Raw genomic sequence first — 24,872 nt, 5'->3', positions numbered from 1 at the left:
GAAAAATGGAGGGCTATGTGGGAGGGAAGGGTTAGCTAGATCCTAGAGCAGGATAAAATGTCGGCACAACATTGTGGGCTGAAGGGCCTGTACTGCGCTGAAGTGTTCTATGCTCTATGTTCTATGTCACTCTCATGAGTTTCCCCATGTGCTCTGACTTTCTTCCACATCACAAGGATATGCTGGTTGGAAGGATAATTGACCACTGTAAATTGCCCCATTATAGATGGATGATGGGACGATTAGGTGGGTGCTAATGGACATGGAAGAGAAATAGGTTAGTGGGAAAAAAGTGTGCGGAATGGGATTGCTCTGTGGACTAGCATTAACTCAATGGGCTGAATGGCATTCTTCTACATTGTAAGGAATATGAAAATATAGGACAGCCAAAGAAATTAGTTGTTCCTTTAAATTCTGATCCTAGACTGAATGAGAGAGTGTTTCTGTTTCTGCTCCTAATGTAGGTCAGGAGGACACATTGGGAAATGGTAAATGCCCATACATGACTTCCAATACATTCATTTTTAATGTAGGAATAATCACAGACTGCAGACAGTTTGGGGGAAATGTATAATCTTGTATTGTTTTCTTCGGGGAGATCGGTTGTGGAACATTTACTTCCTTTTGGACTGATTCAGAGTATAATATTAACATTTGCGTTAAACTCTTATCCATGTACCGTTTACCATCCCTTGCATTGTGGATAATTACTACTGCATGCAAGGGACATTGAAAAAAGTTGCAGCTTTTTTTTAAATGTTCTGCAAAACTGACTTTCTCTCTTGGAGTGGTGAATCATCTAGGTGTGGGACACAGCAATGCGTACACCTCTGTTTGCCATCTAAGAAAAGGCACTTCAGCTCACCACACTGCCTTTCTAAGCAAACATTGTAGAGTGCGTAGGGGGACTGAATCCGTGCCTGAGTAAATGTTCCCTTTAAATGAACCTTCTCATTAACAGAATGACCACTACCTGGAATACCTCACACTGGACTCTGCTCGTGAACTGCCCACTATTTGACATTGACTTATTTATACATGTCTCTTCCAAGAGGGAACCAGCCAAAACGCTGCTTTATACACTCAGGCATGTGTATTGAAAATGAATATTTAACGCCTTTGATCAAAATTCAATGTGTTTCAGTTAAAATTGGTGATATAAGGCAGCCTTATGGCACCAAAGGTGTGTGCATCAGTGCAGAACAGTCCTTCCATTGTGGCAAATCTAATCAGTCTTTACATCATTTGAGGTGTAAGGGGAATTCATTCAAATGGTACAGAAGGCTTCCAGGAGAAAGCACCACTGCTGCTAGACTGTGGCATCTCTATTGATAATATCCCACCAATCAGGGCTCACTCTTACAGGTCTCAATGTGTTCCTTCAGCCGTGCAAGTCAACAGGATGGTGAAGAAGATGTTTAGCATGCTGGCCTTTATCAGTCAGAGCACTGAGTTTAGGAGAAGGGACATTATGTCGCAGTTATATAAGACAATAGTGAGGCCGCACTTTGCGTACTGTGTACAGTTTTGGTCACCCTGTTATAGGAAAGACATTATCAAACTGCAGAGAGTGCAGAAGAAATTTACAAGGATGCTGCCTGGATTGGAGGGCCTGAGATATAGGGAGAGGTTGGCCCCACTGGATCTTTATTCCTTGGAGTGTAGGAGAATGAGGGGTGACTTCGCAGAAGTTTATAAGATCATGAGGGGTGTGGAAAAGGTGGACAGTCATAGTCTTTTCCCCAGGGTTGGGGAGTCTATACCTAGAGAGCACAGATACAAGGTAAGAGGGGAGAGATTTAAAAGGGACCTGAGAGGTAACTTCTTTACACAGAGGGTGGTGAGTGTCTGGAATGAGCTGCCAGAGGAAGTGGTCAAGGTGGATATAATTGCAACATTTAAGAGGCATTTGGATAGGTACATGGAGGGGAGGGGCTTGGAGGGCTTTGGGCCAAATGCGGGCAATTGGGACTAGCAGGGAGGATGCTGCAGTCGGCATTGATCAGTTGGGCTGAAGGGCCTGTTTCCATGCTATATTGCTCTATGACTCTAAGCCTTTTTGTGTGATCTGTCAGGTGTCCAGTCTTCTGAGCATTGCCTCTACTGGCACTCAACACACATGTCCAAACCACCTCCATCTTCCTTCCACTGTTCGGACAACAGGGATTGGATTTCCCCTCCTGTGCAGATTTTGATTTGAGATTTTCCTCTGGTGGAAAATTCTTAACAATTTACAGTGTTGAATTTTGATAAATCAGCATTTCTAATATCCAGCATTCACAGATTTTTTCTTCTGGTAATTACAGATAATTATTCTGCATATTGCTACCCTCTTTAACCTTGCACTCTTTTTCTCATGTAATTTCTCTTGCTTTCAACTCTACCACAAACCATCCATTCTTTCCTCTTTATTCTTTCCTGGAGAACCCTCTCCCCCTTTAACCATGGTATTTGATTAAAACTAGCTGGAATTGTTTCTGTTGAATATCCTTGGTTAACAATAACAGAAGGAAAATTGCTTCCAAACCACCAGTTCCTATTTTTTGAATTACAATTTTGACAAAGTACCCATAAGGGCAGGCACGGTAGTGTAGCAGTTAGTGTAACGCTATTACAGCGCCAGCGACCAGGGTTCATTTCCGGCCGCTGACTGTAAGGAGTTTATACGTTCTCTCTGTGACTGCATGGTTTTCCTCTGGGTGCTCTGGTTTCCTCCCAAATTCCAAAGACGTACAGGTTAGGAAGTTGTGGGCATGTTATGTTGGCGCCGGAAGCGTGGCGACACTTGCGGGCTGCCCCCAGAACACTCTACACAAAAGATGCATTTCACTGTGTGTTTCTATATACATGTGACTGATAAAGATCTTATCTTACCTTATAACTAAATCTTATTCTTTTCAGAAACTTGTTTCCCTGTCTGCTTCCACCATTTTCATTTTTTTTACTTCACTTTTTATCTTGATGTAGGGAACAGAATCCTGGTGGCTGGTTTCTGATTTAGATATGGCAGAATCTTAAACTGGGAATGGATTAAACTTCAGTCTATTAAACAGAACGGCAAGAATCAAATGAATTATTTCGAAAAGCACTGAAAATAAAAGTGGTGCGCATTAATAAAGCAAGACAAGAGAGGGAATGGCACTCTCTGTATCAAAGTGCCATTAATGAGAATCATAGAAACATAATGCACGGAAACTGGCCCTTTGACCCACCAGATTCATACCAACCAACAACCATCCATTTACATTAACTCTGTATTAATCTCATTTTTAAAAATTCTCCCCACATTCCCATCAACTCTCCCCAGATTTCATTGCTCAGCCACAAGCAAGTTTACAGCGGCCAATTAATCTATCCACCTACGTGACTTTGGGATGAGGGAGGAAACTGGAGCATCTGAAGAGATCCACACAGTCACACTGAGAACTTGCGAAATCCACACAGACAGCAACCAGGGTCAAGATTGAAACCGGGTTTCTGATGCTGTGAGACAGCAACTCGACCAGCTGTGCCGCTCTGCCAGCCAAGTCTGTGCCAGATTTTCATATCTACAAAGGTGATTGACATCAGAGTTGACTCAGTGCTACTTCTCTCTCATCTAAGTCAACAATCAGTGGGATTCAAATCCTTATCCAGGAATTTGAGGATGATAGAAAAATAGGGGGCTATGTGGGGGAGAAGGGTTAGATAGATCTTAGAGTAGGACAAAATGTTGGCACAACATTGTGGGCCAAAGGGGCTGTACTGTGTAGTGTTCTATGTTCTATGAAATCCAGGTTAACACTAGAGGACTCTATCCTTCAATTAAGATCACTCTACAGGATTGCTCTGCTGGGAGCTGGCAAGCAGTCAATGGGCCAAATGGCCCCCTTCTGTGTTGTAATAAGTATCTGAGTTGGTGCAATTTGAAAGAAGGATTTCTGTTGACTTTCATATTTCATGTAGTCTCCAAACTGGTTACAATACTTCTCTATCATTGCCTTCTTTCATCTGTTATCTCCTTTTCTCTTTCTTTCTCCCATTATTTCTCTCCACATCCAAATAAGTAACTGATAGGAGGTACATTCCCATCTTTCAGCTCTTGAGTCATCTAGGCATAGAGGGCTAAGGGCCAAGCGCTGGAAGGTGGGATAAATTCGGATGGGTCCCCACTGGTTGGCATGGACTTGGTGGGCCGAGTGGCCTGATTCCATGTTTTATGACTCTGTGAGAGGTAAGGACATGAAGCCATCTAACATATGAGGCAGAAGTTACTTTCCTGACATAATTCATTTCTTATACACACGAAAAAGCAGAAGATTATGTTTTTGCATTGTTTGTAGTGGCTGCACAGTTAAATTATATTGCAGTATATAAATTGACTTGGGATGAGAAGCTGAAGCATTTCTCCATTCATTTCATCAGTATCACCGATTGGAATCTCTTTCTAGTGGCATTGCATCGTCGACCATCAACCTCAGGGGATCCTATTAGAGATCTCATGTCCCTAAATGTGACTTCAGAAGTGCCCAAAGTTTCCTGGCAGAGATAATTAGATTGTAAAAATATAGTTCATTCATTTTCAATGAAGACTTTCTAAATAAAAAGACATTTTTAATTACCTTGGATGGTTGTGGGAGCCACATATCAAAACTAGTCAGTCCCAATGTAGCAACGCAAGGAGTATTATCAATATACAGCCAATGCAGAGTTGGGGAGTAATTGTTCAGAGATGGCCCTCTGCGATGTATTAACTTTAGGCATTGTTTGGCAAATTTCCCATATCTTTATCCTTTGGTTCCTCACACTTCCAAGCAATTTATAAAATTGGATGAATGGAACACTCTTTTCTCTAAGCTGCAATATTCAGTCGTGTCTTTTTGAAACAACTTCATAATTTCATTGTAGCTAACCCATAAATAGAAGATACTTCCTCAAAGATGTGAGAAGTTCACAAAATATGTTTGAATAATAAAGCCTCAGGAGTTACATCAATTTTAGAAGATTCTAATGGGAGTATGATAAATCACTTTGAAATATTTCTAAATCATTAATGACAGGGAATTCGGCCAAAGGAAAATAGGGGCCATCTCCAAGTTATGAGCGCCTGACTTATGGACATCCCTACATTCAGATGAGCTCCCATAATGTTATTAAATTCAGAAGTCCAATGTCTGTTCAGCAGAACTAGTTTCCTCTCTCTCTCTCCCTACTTTTAGTAATTGTTCTTTCTTATCAGTTCATCATAATATTGTGGAGGTCTGATTAAAATATTAAATGATTTCTGTGTATTTTCCAACACGAACAAAATTGTCTGTAAAAATGGAACCTGTTCATTACATGGGGATAGGCTGTAATCAAGTACTGGTAATCTGAGTAATTTCAGACTAAGCATGTTAATATCCCCTCAACATAACAACATAAGAAATAGGAGCAGGAGTCGGCCATCTGGCCCGTCAAGCCTGCTTCGCCATTCAATAAGATCATGGCTGATCTGGCCGCGGACTCAGATCCACCGACCTGCCTTTTCTCCATAACCCTTAATTCCCCTACCATGCAAAATTATCCATATAACCATATCCATATAACCCTCAATGATTAAATGCACTGTAGCAAATCCCCTGTTCAAGCATGTTAAACTTCAGTGAGGATCTTCCGACGTACACCCTGTCTCCGATTTTCACATCTCAAGGTGTGAGCTCGGATCTCGGAGATGAGCTGAAGAATGAGAAGATAAAGGTACGTGCAGTGAGACTCTAATAATCCTCAATCTTATTGTACGGAAAGACCAATGTTGCAGCACCCAGCTCACCTTGTTTTATTTCCTGTGCTCCCTTTAACCTCAGTGAAGTCTCATTCCCACACTCCTTTTACATTCATGGGGGCCCTGTTAACACACTCCATTTAAACTCACTGGGATCCTATTCTCACGCTCCTTGTAAACTTACTGCGGCCCTATTCCCATGCTCTCTTTATACTCACTGGCACCTTGTTTCCCATACTTCCTGGTGGTACTGCCACCTTCTCTGACTCTTAACTCGACCTCTCTCAGTTATTCTGTTATTGTCACTTTATCATTTCTTTTTGCACACAGTGAAATGCATCCTTTGCGTAGAGTGTTCTGGGTGCAGCCCACAAGTGTCGCCACGCTTCCAGCGCCAACATAGCACGCCCACAACTTCCTAACCCGTACGTCTTTTGGAATATGGGAGGAAACCGGAGCACCCGGAGGAAACCCACACAGACACATGGGGAGAACGTACAAACTCCTTACAGACAGCAGCCGGAATTGAACCCGGGTCGCTGGCGCTGTAATAACATTATGCTAGCCTAAAGCAAAAGGTGAATTAAAAGTTTGTTGGAGCGTTGACTGGAGTAACACCCAATAGTCTGGAAAATCTGCCAGTCGAGCACCACCTAGGGTGATGGATTACTGTACAATCCATCCCAATATTTACCTGCTTTAACATACCAGGAAACAATCAGGAGCACAGATCCTGGCTAAAATTCCCAAGATCATGGGAACTAAAGCACATTTCACTCTCTTACCTCAAAAGTGACAGAGGATAAATTTCTGATCAGTATTGCTCCATGCTGAGCACTTGCTGCTTAACCTCCTATTCACAAGGAGTGTGATTAAGAGCTAGTTAAGTGGCCATATCATTTTGCTGTCTCTGAAAGTATTTACTCAGTCAGTGTGGGTGATTGTCAGCAAGGTGGCATGTGTATATCTAAGTAATATTAGCATGTCAAATGGAGGCTTCAACAAGACCTAGGGAGTTAATTATCTCTGATAACTTTGCCAGCTAATTTCCTATTTATATGTACAAAGCTGGAGCTCGTTTTTATTTTCAGTTGTCACAAAGGATTTATCAATCAAATCAACACAAAAATTGGCTTCCAGAACGTCTGCTATCCCCCAGGAGTTTATCTGTTTGAGATCTCTCTCTACCTCGTGACAGCACAGTTGACACAAAACATAATATTCATTGTTTTGAAGAGGACGTTACCTCCCAGGATATATAATGGAAAACCTTCACTATGTTTGCCCCTCTCTTGATGTCTCATCAAAGCTGTCACCATGTCACTGTCTGATGCTTAAATCTCAATACTGGATGGTTACTGACAGCACATGCAAACCACCATCTCTATCACTATCACTGACAATAAAGTGGCACAGTCTCCGCACTCAGGAGTCCAGGCAGTCTCCACAACAAGATCTTGATGACAGCCTCACTGTTGATGGAGCTTTGAGTCCACACATCACTTTTGATCTTGTTTTTATAACTATGGAAATACTTGTATAGTCAATTTTATCAGACACTAGTGCTTTCCCTTGGATATATAAACAAGACAGCTTCTCTCCAGTCAGCACCGATCACAGTGTACCTTCAATTTTCAACAGTTCATCTCTGCAGAACCCTCGTGCTGAAATGGTTGTTTGCCCAAATAAATGCCGGACAATAGAGTTGACTTTTTTGGACAATCTGTGTAAAACAAAAGAGTTATCTTTAAACATGGTGTTTCCTGTTCTTTTCAGGACATCCCAAAACACCTTACAGCCAATGAACTCCTTCTGAAGAATTGTTGCTGTTGTAATGCAGGAAATGCAGCAGCTAATTCGTGCACAGAAAGGTTCCCATAAACCAGATCATCTGTTTTAATCATGTTGAATAAGACATAAACATTAGCGAGGGTACTGGTAAGCACTCTCCTGCTCTTCTTCAAAGTCGTGCCATGGGATAAGAGGGAGCAGATGGGATTTCAGTTTAATACCGCAAACAACAGAAAATGGATACAAAACTTTGACAGACAACAGGATGTCATATGAGTTTTTTTTGTGCTCTGGATGGGACTACTTCCATCTTTTGTAGACACGATTCAGTAATGCAAAGGGGCTTCCATATCACAAATCTTTGTTTTAAACTCTGTTTCCCCACCACTCTCGCCTCTCCTCCATCTCATCATTACCCTTTTGAACCTTCCCATTTTCCTCAATCATCTAAAATCGACATCCTTCAAAAATCTGACTATGCCACCATGTAACCAACAATTCCTAGATCTAACTGGTCAAGCATGGTAGTGTAATGGTTAGTGTAACACTATTACAGCGCCAGCGACCTGGGTTCAACTCCGGCCACTGTCTGTAAGGAGTTTGTACGTTTTCCTCGTGTCTGCGTGGGTTTCCTCCGGGTGCTCCGGTTTCCTCCTACCTTCCAAAGGTGTAAGGGGTAGGAAGTTGTGGGCATGCTATGTTGCCGCCGGAAGCGTGGTGACACTTGCGGGCTGCCCTCAGAACACGCTACGCAGAAGATGCATTTCACTGTGTGTTTCAATGTACATGTGACTAATAAAGAAATCTTATCTTACCTTTTTGCACACCCTTACTAATGTCTTGATCCAAGGCCATTTATCATTCCTTCGCCATGATAAAAATAACAGTAAATCTAAGACTCAATTTATCTGTGTGAGGTAGTGATTCGGTGAAAACGAGAAATGACAATGAAAAGCACCAGTAGCTCTTTTGGTTGAATCTAATGCTTCAGATTTAATATAGCTACTCATTTCAATTCTACATTTTGCTGCCCTTATTGGTAGTAGTCTTTTGGTCATGCTAACTACAAGGGATATCACTTTCTCAACTGACTAACTATCTTCACTCAGATCTCACATATACCCTATTTTGTTTCCCTGATCCCCACTCTGAGCAGATGAGGACAAATTGTGCTATTGGCTTGAATTCCGCAAAGATACCCCAGTAGTTACCTGAGCAACTGTCAACACTGCAGTTTTGGGAGATGCATAATGTGTGAATTTGCCATTGGAGGTACTTATCATGCATGCACTTTCATAGTAGACTGCTCATAGAGTTCAGTAAGGGACACAAATTGTTGGAAATTCTCCAAATTAGGGTGGAAAATCATTCATACTTGAGGACAGATTAGTGACTGGGATTGTATCTCCATAGAAGGACAAAGTACTGTTTTAGTAATTTTTGCTTTTTTAAATCAGTGAGGTAAATTATGTGTTTTAAACAGATTTACCTTTTAAATACTTTAAGTGTTTCTTAATTTGTTGAATTTTGTATATTTTTTTAAAAAATCTAATAGTTTCAATAACTATTGAATATTTCTGAATGACAGAAACATTCATAGTCTTTCACAGCTTTGACACAAGCTAAGCCAAATGGTCAGCTGTCTGAATTTTCCAGAGGTTTTGTGGGTAGGGCTTGTTCTCTAACACTCCCCACCCACATGTTGCCATTTATATCTTGGCAGGATGCGTCAAAGCGTCTCTGTGACAGATGGAGCCCACTTCTGTTGCCAGGGCAACTGTGTGAATTTAGTGCAATCTTCTAGCTGGGACCAATGTGTACATAGTTCAGAGATGTTGAATCCCACTCACTTCAACAAATATGGACAGAGAAAATACTTTTCCAATATTGTTGCTGTTCTATTGTATGAGGCACAGCAGTCATTCTATGCACAGCAAACTCCCGCTCACACTAATGATGGAAATACCAAAAAAGACCTGATTGAAATGTTGCATTGTGAATAGAATTTGGCCAATGCACCAGGAAAACATACCCAGAGTGCTATGGGATCCTTTACATCCATCTGTGAGAGAAGATGGGCCTCAATTTAAATTCTCATTTGAAGGACTTACTGTGAGGCATTTCTTCAATACTGCATTTGAGTTTCTGCTTAGAGACAAAGGGAAGGACGTGACTAAGCTAAAGAGGGTGCAGAAAAGATTCACAAGAATGTTGCCTGGGTTGGAGGGCTTGAGTTAGAGATTAGGTAGGCTACATCATTTTTTTCCCTGGAGCAAAGGAGGCTGAGAAGTATATAAAATAATGAGAAACAAAGAGAGGGTAGATAGCTTGTGTCTGTTTCCCATGGTCGGGGTATCTAAAGCTAGAAGGTATAGGTTAAAAGCAAGGAGGAGGAGGTTTAAAGGTGATCTGAGGGCTAACAACAATTGACAGGTACTTCAATGAGCAAGGCATAGAAGGATATGGAATTAATGCAAGCAAGTGAGATTAGTATAGATAAGCAGGATGGTCGGCATAGACTTGGTGGGCTGAAAGGCCTGTTTCTATGCTGAACAACTCTATGACTCAATGACTAAAGGGGTGCAGACTAATTTAACCTGTAATCTACAGCAACCTTCACTCTGCACAGAACAGGCACACCAAAGATTTGAACCTGCAATATTTGTATTTGTGGAAGATATAATCTCATTACTTGTCCTTATAAATATGCATTTGATAAAACATATACTGACACAATACATTAACAGGAAGGGGCCAAGAGTCTACAACAGGCCAGGTATTACAGAGTGGATCATAGAGGTACATATTATTTTGGTTAGGTTAATATTAATGTGTGAGATTATACTTAGGAACTGAACAATTCCATGGATCGAAATCCTACTGTGTTGGCCTACTAGTTCTGCCAAGAAATGAACCCCATTTGGTTGCACAAGTGTGTTATATAGTTGTATCAGGCCTTGTGAAGGCCATCATAACATTCACATGGCCAACATCAGAATCTCAAAACAGACACTCCATCCCAAGCTGTGTTAGGTGACGAGTTTACCACATGAACAGAGGAAAAGATCTTAAAAATTCAGCACCTCTACCAACTGCTGGGAATCCCTGACCTATGAACACTCAGAGAATTGGAACCGAGAACCTCAATTTCGTGCACGGAGGAGACCCAGAAGCACTGATAAATGTCAGAAGGGACGCACTCCTCCTCAAGCTACTCATCAGCCCAGGTCCCGAAAATCGCCCGCTCCATCCGCAGCAGAATATGTGGGTCTCACATGGGTCTCATCAGTCACCTCAGAATCCATGGAACTAATGTGAAAGCAAGTCAGCCTCAACCGATTAGGAAGAGGGGCGGAGGTCAAGTTTGGGAGCTGTCACCCAAGAAGCTTGGTGAAATGCTACAATGTGTTCTGAAACATATTTCTTGCCTTCTCTTTAAACCCCCAGTCATCTTTAGCTTCAATGTTCATCGCCAGGATTGGCTTCCTGCCCCCCTTTTACAACAATCCATATTTCACTCTCTTCCTCCATTCTCTCTCTCTGCCAGATGCTTTCCATGGTTGTCAGTTCAACAGTCCTCAGCATCATCAGACCCATTCATCTTTTCCTCAAGCCGCTTCTGCCCCATCACTTTTGGTTTCAACCCGAAATGTCGACAATTCCTTTCCCCCCACAGATGCTGCTCGACCCGCTGAGTTCCTCCAGCAGACTGTTTGCTTCTCCAGATATTTATCCAATTCATTTGCATAGGAGTTAACTGATGCTGCTTAAACTGCTTTTGTTAGCCATCTGTCCAACAATCCCTGCTTTGTGAAAGACTAATTTAATGTTTGACATAAGTATAAATCTCACTAAATGTAAGACTTGTCCCAGATTATATTGTGATAAAAGTGAGCCCTCTATCAGTTGCAACATCTTATTTCAGCAGTAATTGTACTATGTGTAATTTTACTGACTCTCCAGTGTTAATTTCTTTTCTGTGAAAACCAGACAGACTTCGTACTGCAGGCAGTAAATACTATGAGGTTCTTGTGTACATCAGTACCTGAATGTTCCTTACCGGTGAGCAAAAATTAATGACAGGTATTCTGCTGCGTATTTTTTCTCATTAATAGCAATATGAAACTTTAACCCTGACCCCACCAATCCCAGGCGACACCTCCAGCAACCCAAAGCATCTCCTCCATCTTCACACCACAAACACTCCCACATGTCCAAAATTCACCGCCACCTCCAGCCCCTTCCCCTAACCCTAACATCCCACAACCCTTGCCAACACCTCGACAAACACTAACCAACACGGCCACAAGCCAAAACCCTCCACAAACCCAATTAACCCCCACCCCCACCTTACATACACGACTACAATACCTGGGACCCCTATCCCACCCTATTAAGATATGGAATAAAGAATAAGGCACAGATCCCAATAAAGGCGAGTGGAGCAGGACCAGATAAATGAAGGCGTGGGCCAGATCAAACTGGCAGGGTCCAGTGAGACTGAATCTCTAGTAACGAAATCAATGAACACAAGAGGGATAATTTTCCCACTGCCTGCTAACTAACAACCTAATCCTAACCCCTTCAATCATTTAGCACAAGATTTTTACTACAAGTGCCAGAAACCCACATTACCACATGCAAAACTGTAACGCAGAATTTGCGAGCATTGAGAATACCTTCTTGCAGAACAGAGACCTCCATTGTCACTTTAACAAGTAAGGATGTTCATAATTTTATTAAAAGTTTCTGTGTTTCTCATAACTTTAAAGGAAAAAAAAAGTTAACAGTGAATTTCAACAAATTTCAGATATTGGTCTCTTGAATGACAGAGAATGCACATTTTTACCACCTTCATCTTAGAGAAAAGTGTTCTAAAAGATGGGTGCTGAGAAGGAGCTGGGAAGAAAGTTTAGGGCCTAAAATATTTCAATTAGCATATTATACGTACATATTATACAATTAGCTCTCAATCGAGAATTTAAAAGTGAATGGTTTGAAGCTGTCTGTGTGAACAGAACAATGAACTTTTGTGGGTAAAAATAGAAGAGGATATGGAGTCCAGGCAGGTGGAAAGGGTTAAAGGTGGAAAGCTTTCTCCTATGTTATCATTGATTGCTAGTGAACAACTTTTACCTTGAGTCCACTTCCAGTCCCTAAGCTGTCTCCTACACTTGGGCCAGGAGCAGACTCTGACACCCCAACCCATACTGGACTTGGAACTGGCCAGAATTATCCATTTTACTTTGTAGAGTCTGCCCTTGTGCAACATGTGATGGAGAATCCTTCGTCAGTGCAAAACCAATTCAGTGCACAATGGGTTCAGTACATTTGTTTCATAGAGCTATACAGCATGAAAATAGGTCTTTTGGTGCAACTTGTCCATGCTGACCAAAATACCTATCTATGCTAATCACACTTGCCTGTATTTGGGATTATACCTCTAAATCTTTCCATTTCATTTACCTGTTCAAATGTCTTCTAAATGTGCAATTGCTCATGCTTCTACCAGCTCCTCTGGCAGCTTGTTCCATATCCCCACCACCCTCTGTATTATTAGCATAGATCTACATTTTTGTCAGCATGGACAAGTTGGGCTAAAGGGCCTGTTTTCATGCTGTATGACTCTATGAATCAATTGCACTGAAGCCACTGTTCCCCTTAGATCTCCTTTAAATCTTTCCCCTCTCCCCTCAAACCTGGTTTTAAACTTCCCTCCTCTGGGAAAAAGACTGACTATCGACCCTGTCTATGCCTCTCATAATTTTATAAACCTCTTATAAGGTCACCACTCAGCCTCTTTCACTCCAGCCTATCCATTCTCTCCTCATAACTCAAGCCCTTCAATTGTGGCAACATCCTTGTGAATCTCTTCTGAACCCCCTCCAGCTTAATCATATCCTTGAATTTCTAAACAGAGAGCCAAGAACCAAAATGTTCATTAGTATTCTATGTTTAAGACTTTAAGATTCAAAACTCCAGGTAGTTGTGTTTCAGAGAGTTTCTTCTTCAATGTAGAAACCTTTCCTAATTAAATAACAGCCCACTCATTCATTGCCACATTAAACCCTCAAGCACCTGGTAAAGTCCACTAAACAATTTATTTTCTAAGCTTCTGCATGCAGTCTTCTCTGTACCAGGACCAGAACTCCTGCTGAAGATATTGTCTGAAGGAAAGTTGGGTGGATTCGGAGAATGTGAACTTCTATTGCTGGAATTTCTGAATGGGACCTTTTGGATTGACGCTGAATGTTGAATTTGTTTGTTAGATTAAACATTCATATTAGCATCAAAATGGAAAACAATAGTCCTTTTTGCTTTATATCATTTATCAGTCAGTGTCTCGATGTAGAAAGTGTCATTGCTCTGGGCCATAAGATCAGGTCTAATTGAGGTCTTGCGTTTTGAGCAAGAATTACATCAACTCCCATTTATGTAGTGGTTTTAATGCAGCAAAAGCTTCCAAGATGTGACAGGGAAGCGTTATCAAACAAAAGCTGATGTCAAGGCACATCAGAACAGATGACTAAAAGTTTAAAGATGATCTGTCTGTCGCCTCCAATTGCAAGCTCAAATGATTCATTTCACTCAACCGCATCGAGACTATTGTTTATATGGCTCCTTCAATGCAGCAGAATGCCTGGGTGACATAAGGCGATAACAGGACAGATGACCAGAAGCTTGGTCAATGACAAAGGTCTAGGAAGCATCTCTAAAGCACAAAGAGAGGTAAAGCTGAGAAGGTTCAGGGAGGGAACTTCAGAGATCTAGGCTACTGGCTTTTGAAGGCAGGATTGCTAATGATAAGCAATCAAAGTTGGAGGGGCTGAAGAAATTCAGAGATTGCATATCTTGAAGGGCTTTAGGGCAGAAGAGATTAAAGAGATGGAGATGGGTGAAACTGAGGACAGATTTGTATATACATGTTGCTTAACCTGGGAGAAATGCAGGTCAGTGAGTGAAGAGGTGATGTCTGGAGATAGGACAGAAGATCAAATTTGAACATAGAACATAGAACAGTACAGCACAGAACAAGCCCTTCAGTGCGCAATGATGTGCTGACATAGCTATTCCCTCCTACCTACAGAATGCCCACATCCCTCTATTTTCCTCTCATTCATGTGCCCATCCAAGCCCTTCTTAAAAGCCCCCAATGAATTTTCCTCCACCATTCTATCAGGCAATGCATTCCAGGCATCCACCACTCTCTGAATAAAAAATGTACCCCTCACATCTGTTCTGATCCTACCCCCCCCCAGCTTAAATGCATGCCCTCTGGTATTGGATCGCTCAATAATGGGAAGAAGATATTGCTTGTCCACCCTATCTATGCCCCTCAGAAATTTGATTTCAAGGTTTCAAATAACAACAACAAGATACGAGAAATAAGAGCAGTAGTAGACCCCCTTTTCCAAGCTCCACCATTCCCGTAGCTCACGGCAGATCTTTTACCTCAGCACTATTTCCTTCACTAATCATACTTTCCTTGATTCCTTTAATATCCAAACCTCTATCATTTTTCTGTCATCAATATACTCAGAGTAGAGCCTCCACAGATTTTTAGGTAGAGAATTCCAAAGATTCACTACCCCCTGTGTGAAGAAATTTCTTGTCAACTCCATGCTGAATGGCTGACTCTTATTTAAAGGCCATACAACATAGAACAGTACAACACAGGAACAGGCCTTTCGTCCCACAATGTCTGTGCTGAACACAATACCAAATTAAACTAAATTCTTTCTGCCTGCACATGATCCACATCCCTCCATTCCCTGCATATCCATATATCTATCAAACAGCCTCTTAAATGCCACTATCATATCTGCATCCACCACCTGCCCTGACAGCCCATTTCAGGCACCCATCACTCTCTGTGTTTACAAAAAACTTGCCCCACACATCTCCTTTAAACGTTCCCCCCCCTCACCTGAAATGCATGACATTTCTACCCTGGGAAAAAGATTCTGACTGTCTATCCTATCTATGGCTCCCATAATTTTATAAACTTCTCTCAGGTATCCCTTCAGCCTCCAGAGAAAACAAACCAAGTTTATGCAACCTCTCCTTGTAGCTCATACACTCTGATCCATGCAGCATCCTGGTGAACCTCTTCTGTACCCTTTCCAAAGTCTCCACATCCTTACTGTAATGGGGCAACCAGAATTACACACAAGACTCCTAGAGTGGCCTAACCAAAGTTTTACATAGCCATAGGACCTGGTTCTTGGAAGTCTAGCTGTGGGAAACATCAATTCTGCATTTACCCTGTTAAAGCATGTGTATTCTAGTTCAAGTTCTGCGAGGTTCAAATCGGTAAATATTGTTTGCTTTTCTTATGATATTCCATGAGATGATATCACAAGGTAGTTCAATTAGGTAGGTCAGTTAATTGACCATTGTAAATTGTCCCTGGTGTGGCAAAATCTGGGGGTAGTCGATGACAATGTGGGTGGAATAAAATGGGAGAAGTATAAATGGGCACTTGATGATTGCCATGGATTAGGTGACCTTAAGGGCTTGTTTCTGTGCTACAAGAAGCCATAAGAAGCTGCAGAGAATAGTGGACTTTGCCCAATACTTCATGGACACATCCCTCCCCACCACTGGTAGTATCTACAGGAGGAGGTAGTATCCACAAGAACGTTGCCTTCTTGTAGTATCTACAAGAAGGCAACATCTATCATTAAAGATCCCCACCATCTGGGCCACGCCATCTTTTCACAGCTACCATCAGGCAGGAGGTACAGAAGCCTGAAGTCCCACACCACCAGGTTCAAGAACAGCTACTTCCCTTTAACAATTCTGTCGACACAACCGTGCAAAACCCTGACCACTATAGTTTAGCAACACTATGTTCACGTTGTTCGCTTTGCACTAAAATGGATTTTTTTTGTTCTAATTGTGTTCTTTCTTGTAAAAATTGCGTATAATTTATGTTCAATTTATGTTTTTCTTGTGAATGCTGCTTATATGATGCTATGTGCCTGTGATGTTGCTGCAAGTATGATTTTCATTGCATCTGTGCACACATGTGCTTGTGCAGATGACAATAAACTCGACTTGATTTGACTTGACTGCAAGACCCTATGACTAAATACTGGGAAGACTCTTTTGTTTTAATAATTATATTATTAATCAATTTGTCTAAGCTGGTAGCAATCACATATTTTAGTTCATTGCCTGAATGTTTGTGTTTATCAAGGAAAGGCAGACAATGCTGATGAACGAAATGATTTTCAAGGTTGGATTAAGCAGCAGCATCAAGCATTCCCTCGATACATAGCATAGTTAATACGAAGCAAATCTCCCTCTGCTCTGCTACAATCTTGTGTTTCAACCTGACTGTAAAACCTTTTGTTGCAACAATGTCATTCCATCATTTTCCACCCTAGAAATTCTGTGGACTATTTACCTGAGGTTTAATGTTGATCGATACCCAATGAGGCATGGTTTTCAGTGATGTCTTTATTCAATTAGAAGTCTACTGCTTCTCCACAGCACTACTGAAAACGTGTCTATTTGACCAAGAATGACTCAGTGTCCTCCGATGTGGGTCTATGGAACTTCCCTTTGGTAATTCTCCTGGAAAGATCTTTGGGATCTTTTACTACCTTAAGTTTGATTTATCAATGCAATGTTGTTGAACTAGCTAATGCCACTCAGACTTATTTCCAGGGATTTACAGCAGAAAAGCTGAGACTAATCCAACACAGCAGTAATGAGGGGGTATACCACGACAGAGATGCCATACTGAAACCCTCCCTTCTCTCTCAAGTGGAAATAAAAACTTGAAAATAAATAATAAACTGCAGACGCTGAAAATCAGAAACAAAAACAGAAAAGGATGGAATAAGTCAACAGGACTGAGAGCATCCATGGAAAGAAAAACAGTAACCATTTCAGGTCTGGGGCCCTTCATTAGAACTGAGAAAAAGAACAACAAGTTAATCCAGGAGAGGGAGAGCAATGCCTGGAATAAAGGAAATTTCTCTGCTATGATGAAATTATATGGCTGTTAAGGGCTCTTAATATGCCCCACAAAACCTGAGTGTTTCCAGAATTTTAAGTTTTCGTTTTCGATGTCGAGTATCGTATCCATGTCCATAGATCCCTTAAGGTTGCCGTGTAGGTTGATAGGGTTGTTAAGAAGGTGTATAGTGTGTTGGCCTTCATTAGTCGGGGTATGGTAGTGTAGCAGTTAACGTAACGCTTTACAGCGCCAGTGACCCGGGTTCAATTCTAGCTGCTGTCTGTAAGGAGTTTGTACATTCTCCCTGTGTCTGCATGGGTTTCCTCTGGGTGCTCCGGTTTCCTCCCACCTTCCAAAGACGTACAGGTTAGGAAATTGTGGGCGTGCTATGTTGGCACCAGAAGCGTGGAGACACTTGCGGGCTGCCCCCAGAAACTACACAAAAGATGCATTTCACTGTGTGTTTCGATGTACATGTGACTAATAAAGAGATCTTATCTTTTCTTATCTTGTCTTATCTTATCTTATTGAGTTCAAGAGCCACGAGGTGATGTTGCAGCTCTATAGGAACTCTGGTTAGACCACACTTGGAGTATTGTGTTCAGTTCTGGTCGCCTCATTATAGGAAGGATGTGGAAGGTTTAAGAGGGTGCAGAGGAGATTCACCAGGATGTTGCCTGGATTGGAGAACATGTCTTATAAGGATAGGTTGAGCGAGCTGGGGCTTTTCTCTTGGGAGAGGAGGAGGATGAGAGGGGACTTGATAGAGGTGCACAAGATGATAAGAAGCATAGATCAAGTGGACAGTCAGAAACTTTTTTCCCAGGGCAACAACGGCTGACACAAGGGGACATAATTTTAAGGTGATTGGAGGAAGGTATAAAGGGGATGTCAGGGGTAAATTTTTTACACAGGGAGTGGTGGGTGCGGGGAACGCACTGCCTGCAGAGGTTGTGGGGGCAGATACATTAGGGACATTTAAGAGACTCTTAGATACATGAATGGTAGAGAAATGGAGGGCTATGTGGGAGGGAAGGGTTAGATAGATCTTAGAGCAGGATAAAATATCGGCACAACATTGTGGGCCGAAGGGCCTGTACTGTGCTGTAGTGTTCTATGTTCTATGTTCTATATGCAGTATTTTTTATTTTCAAGGGGCAGTTAAGCTCCTTTACTTGGCATTGGTCAGACTGCATTTGGAATATTGAGAGCAATTCTGAGCACCATATCTAAGGAAGGACACACTGGCCCTGGAGAGGGTCCAGAGGAGATGATCCACATGAATGATCTCAGGAATGAAAGGCTTAACATACGAGGAATGTTTGATGTGTCTGGGCCTGTACTCGATGGAGTTCAGAAGGATGAAGGGGGTGGGGGGGGGGGGGAGGAGGGAATCTCATTGAAACCTACTGGATACTAAAAGGCCTGGATAGAGTGGGTGGAGAGGATGTTTCCATTAGTAGGAGAGTTCAGGATCCGAGGGCACAGCCTCAGAATAAAGGGATGTCCCTTTACAAGTGAGATGAGGAGGAATTTCTTCAGCCAGAGGGTGGTGAATTCGTTGCCACAGAGGGCTGTGGAGGCCAAGTCATTGGGTGTATTTAAAGCAGAGATTGATTGGTTCTTGATTGGTGAGGAGGTTAAGGGTTATGGGGAGAAGGAGGGAAAATGGGGTTGAAAAAAATCAGCCATGATTGAATGTAGAGCAGACTCGATGGGCTGAATGGCCTAATTCTGCTCCTATATCTTATGATCTTATGGTCTCATTTGTACAATGTGTTGCTAATGTTGGAAAGACTATGTAATGTTATAGACAAGGTTGCAAATGAATAAAAAAGGCAAAAAAAGGGCGAAAGATGTTCCTCTTTCCATAGATGCTGCCTGACCTGCTGAGTATTTCCAGCATTTTCTGTTTTATTACAGGACATAATAACTCGTATGAGATTATTTACAGGGGAAGTCTATCTAGTTTCCTGGCCAATATTTATCCTTCAACAAGCATCACACAATTTAAAAAAATCATATCTTCGTGAGAGCTTACGATGTGTAAAGTGATTTTTTTTTATTTTTTTGATTTTTTTATTTACAACGTGATAACAGGCCCTTCCGGCCAGAGTCCACGCCGCCCATTTTTTTTTAAACCCAAATTAACCTACCCATATGTCTTTGGAATGTGGGAGGAAACCGGAGCACCCGGAGGAAACCCACGCAGACACGGGGAGAACGTACAAACTCCTTACAGACAGCGATGGGAATCGAACCCCGATCGCTGGTGCTGTAATAGTGTCACGCTAACTGCTACACTACCGTGCCATGGTTGTTACATTTCCTACATTGAAACAATGACTTTACTTCAGAGCCACTTCAATGAGTCGAAACATTTGGAGATCCCCTGAAAAGGGATGTCAAAGATGATTCAGAGATGTAAGGATGCACTGGCCCTGGAGAGGGTCCAGAGGAGATTCACAATAATGATCCCAGGAATGAAAGGCTTAAATTACAAGGAATATTTGATGTCTCTGGGCCTGTACTTGACAGAGTTCAGAAGGATGAGGGGGAGGGATGAGGGAATCTCCTTGAAACCTACCGGATACTAAAATGCCTGGATAGAGTGGACATGGAGAAGATGTTTCCATTGGTAGAAGAGTCTAGGAAATGTACTGAAGAGTCTAGGATGTACTGAAATGAATCTCAGTACATCCAGAGATTCATTTCAAAAGTTGGACCTTTGAAACCCATGAGGACACTTCTATCTCGTGGCTCCCAGATGGATTCAAATCCAAATCCTAGAAGTGGAAAGAGTATCTAACATCTCACTGATTCTCAAGAAATAACATTGAATAAGTATGCTGCCTTAATTACTATTCAGAATTCCATAGCATATTAATATTTAGAACAAATTCAAACATATTATTTAAAATGATCAATTTGCTGTTAGTATAGATATATTATTTGACATTGGATTCAAAACAATCATCATCCAAGCTCAAACAGAATGAAAAACCTCCTCTATTGAAATCATATTTGATCTTAACCTCACCTGTGCTTTACTATATTTTTAGCATAACATTCACCTGATATGAGACACCATGCACTTATAAATGTTGTATGGCAGAAAAAAAATTAAGCCATAACCTTTTCTATGAAGGATTTGTTTTAATGGATGCAGCTATATCATATTAATATCATTATTAATTACACAAATTTATTCAACATGATCAAATATTGTTGGGAATTAATGTTACAGAATTCTGAATATTTTATTGCTGACCGTCAAACAATTCATCAGCACACCCTTGCTTTCAGATTAGGAATGGTTTTGAGTAGTATTAAATAAAGTTGATGCAGAACAATAAAATGATGTGGTATCCTTCCAAAGTAACAGTATTAAATCTTCAGTAAAATACACCCAGGAGAAAGAGCTAAGGTCAGTCGAATTTCCCTATGATCAAAGTCAGCATAATTACAAGCTTTTATTGGATAGGTGTTAATTCATTTGAAACCTACCCCTGCTCATTCCGTTTCTTTTTGATTGCTTGGGACAGGCACTCAGTTAATGATTGAGTACATCAGAACAGGATAGCTTTACAGCTTAGTCAATTTAAAATTTAAACTGCTGCCATAGATGCTCCATCTGTGAATCAAAAGGCCAAATCCGGCCACTTCAAACTGTCTGCGAGAACGAGGTTTCATCAATCTCTGTCAGTGCTGAGCCTGGCTGGGTCTGCTTAACCCTTCAGCATTGTAGAGGCAGTCAATGCGCAGACATGTATCACTGCGGCAGCCCAGAGTAAATCATAGTGACCTTTTGAATCCTGCTTTGAAATAAATTAGCAGTGGAGGATGTAAAAAAAAGACACAATGATAATTTTTAGGAAAGAAATTGGCAATATTTACTCCCTTGAATGGCTGATATAAGTTTTCAATAATAGAGTAAAAATTTGAGCTCAAATGCTTTTTTGAGTTAAATCACTTGGTGGAACAACCCACACTGATACCATAGGTGTGTTTCTCCTTCTGATGTAAGAAGCCATTCAGCCCATCTTGCCTATGCTCGTTCTTTTAAAAAGACCATGAGAAATGGAAACAGGTGTAGACCATTCAGCCCCTTGACCCTGCTCTGGCATTCAATATGATCAAGGCTAATCTATCATTCCTCAAGCAATTCCTCATTCCTCAAGTATTGCATGCAATTCTGGTCACCTCACTATAGGAAGGATGTTGAGGGTTTAGAGAGGGTGCAAAGGAGGTTTACCAGGACGCTGCCTGGATTAGAGGGCATGTGCTATCAGGAGAGGCTGACAAACTTGGGCTCTTCTCTCTGGAGCGGCAGAGGCTGAAGGGTGATCTGTTGGAAGTGTATAAGATTATGAGGGCATAGATAGGGTGGACAAGTAATATCTTTTTCCCATTATTGAGAGATCCAATACCAGAGGGCATGCATTTAAGGTGAGAGGGGGTAGGTTCAGAACAGACATGAGGGGTAGGTTTTTTACTGAGAGAGTGGTGGATGCCTGGAATACACTGCCTGATAGGGTAGTGGAGGCAAATTCATTGGAGGCTTTTAAGAGGGGTTTGGATGAACACATGAAAATAGAGGGATATGGGCATTCTGTAGGTAGGAGGGAATAGATATGTCGGCACAACATTGTAGGCCGAAGGGCCTGTTCTGCGCCGTACTGTTCTATGTTCTATGTTCAAAAACAAACCACTGGAGGAACTCAGTGGGTCAGGCATCAGGAGTTCAGGATTTCCTCCAGCAGTTTGTTTTTTGCTCCGGATCCCATCATCTGCAGTCTCTTGTGTCTCCGTCATGCCTCAACTCTACATGTCTCCCCCTTTCCCCATAACCCTTGATTACCTTGCTAATTAGAAATCCATCACAGCCTTAAGTTTACACAAGAAATCTGCCCTTACAGCATCCTGCGACAAGGGGTTTCACAGGCTCCCAAGCCCTTGAGAAGAAATTCTTCCGTAGCTTAGTCTTAAATGAGTGTCCATTAGAAGAACTCTCCCATTAGTATCAACCCCCACCTCACACCCTTTTCCTCTGGCACTGCAATTTTTTTCTTCTTTTCATCTAGATCCAGTTCCCCATGAAATACTACAATTGAATCTGTTTCTACAACCCTAGTGCACTACAGATTGTAGGTTAGTTGAATTAAAATAAACTTCTTTATCTCCATCCCTTGGTAAATTTGCCAAATATCTTAAATCTATGTCTTCTGTTTACTGACCCACACACCAGGGGAAATAGCTTTCCCATATTTACTCGATCAAAGCCTCTCATAATTCTGAGCTCCCCTTTCAAATGTCCCTGCAGTCTTCTCCACTGTAATGAGAGCAATTCCACCTCTCTAATCTCTCTACAGAACTGAAATCAGGCAGTATGACCCACATATAGGGAAACACTCCTGAGCTGAAATTCCTTTGTCTATTTGTGCTGATTAATGAATTTGCATCAAACACTTGTCTGCACTTTTGTTAACCTGTGTGGCATAGCAGAGCTGGTGATTTTGATGAAATAATGCACACAGGAATTCTAATGTAAACACACTAACCAGTGTGCTTAAACGTAAGTGTGCTGGCAAAGAAATTGGTAATTGGTTTATTATTGTCACATGTACCAAGATATGGTGAAAAGCTTTTGTTCACATGCCATCCAGACAGATCATTCATACATAAATACATTGACGTAGTACAAAAAGGAAAAACAGAATGCAGAATATAGTCCTGATGAAGGGTCTCAACCCAAAACATTGACTTTCCATTTCCCTCCACAGATGCTGCCTGACCCACTGAATTCCTCCAGTACTTTGTGTGTTGATGTAGAGTGCTATAGTTGCAGAGAAAATACAATGCAGGTAGACAAATAAACTGCAAGGGCCATGACGAGGTAGATTGAGAAATCAAGATTTTGTCTTCATCATATGAGGGGCCCATTCACTAGTCTTACAGCAACGGGATAGAAGCTGCACTTGAGCCTGGTGGTACGTGTTCTCAAGCTTTTGTCCTTTTGCCTGACGGGAGGGGAGAGAAGAGGCAATGCTGGGGTGAGAGGGCTCCTTGATAATGTTGGCTGCTTTCCCAAGGCAGCGGGAAGTGTAGACAGAGTCAGTGGAGGGGAGGCTGCTTTTCGTGATGGACTGGGCTGTATTTACAACTCTCTGCAGTTTCTTGGAGGTCTTGGGCAGAGTAGTTGCCATATCAAGCTATGGTGCATCCGGATAGGAGGCTTTCTATGGTGCATCTGTAAAAATTGGTCAGGGTCATCGGGGACCTGCCGAATTTCCTTAGGCTTCTGAGGAAATAGAGGTGTTGGTGTGCTTTCTTGGTCAGCACACTTACATTTAAGCTGGATTGTGGCGACTTTTTGTGAGCTGTTCTCAGCAGATCTACTCATTACATTTATTATAAGTTAACTCTTATATCTTATTGATACAGAAGTTTTTTTATTTGCTGATACACATGCTAAGTTTTTCTTCTATCTCGTTCAGACATATCACAAAGGTGATGGTATAAAAAGAATGGAATTAACATACAGTTGTGGGGTTCTTCAGAAGAGTCTGAGTTTAAGTATCTTAGATAACCTGACCAAAGGGTTTCTGACCTAAAACATCGACTCTATTACTCATTCCACAGATGCTGCTTGACCTGCTGAGTGTTTCTCACATTTTTTGTTTTTGTTTCAGATTTCCAGCACCTGCAGTTTTTATTTGTTTTTTCATATACTGAAGCATCTTAGATGTTTCCTCTTTTTAGAAGCTGGCAGAACCATTTTAGCCTTTTTTTTTGTTTTCGTGGTGGAAATACTAATCACTTAAGTTTTCTACTCGATTGAGTTTCCTCTATAGGAGAACTTGTTAGCTGGGACAAACTTCCACCATTGGTCTTGTTGAATGACCCAGGTCTCTTTGTGGCAAATAAGATATATTATGTGCAGTTTTGGGCCCCACATTGAAGGAAGGATGAGCTGGCATTGGGGAGGGTCTAGAGGAGGTTTAGAAGAATGATCCCAAGAATGAAAGGGTTAACGTATGAGGACCACTTGATGGCTCTGTGCCTGCACTCATTGGAGTTTAGAAAGATGATGGGGGGATCTCATTAAAACCTAACGAATTTTGAAAACTCTGGTTAGAGTGGACGTGGAAAGGATGTTTCCAATAGCAGGAGAGTCTAGGACCAGAGGGCACAGCCTCAGAATAGAAGGATATCCCTTTAGAACAGGGATGAAGGGAAATTTCTTTAGCCGGAGGGTGTTGAATCTGTGGAATTCATTGCCACAGATGGCTGTGGAGGCCAAGTCATTGGGTGTATTTAAAGTGGAGGTTTATAGGTTCTTGATTAGTAAGGGTGTCAAAGGTTACG

The sequence above is a fragment of the Pristis pectinata genome, chromosome 13 (assembly GCF_009764475.1).
Source record: "Pristis pectinata isolate sPriPec2 chromosome 13, sPriPec2.1.pri, whole genome shotgun sequence".
Lineage (NCBI taxonomy): Eukaryota > Metazoa > Chordata > Chondrichthyes > Rhinopristiformes > Pristidae > Pristis > Pristis pectinata.
This window is presented reverse-complemented; position numbering follows the sequence as displayed.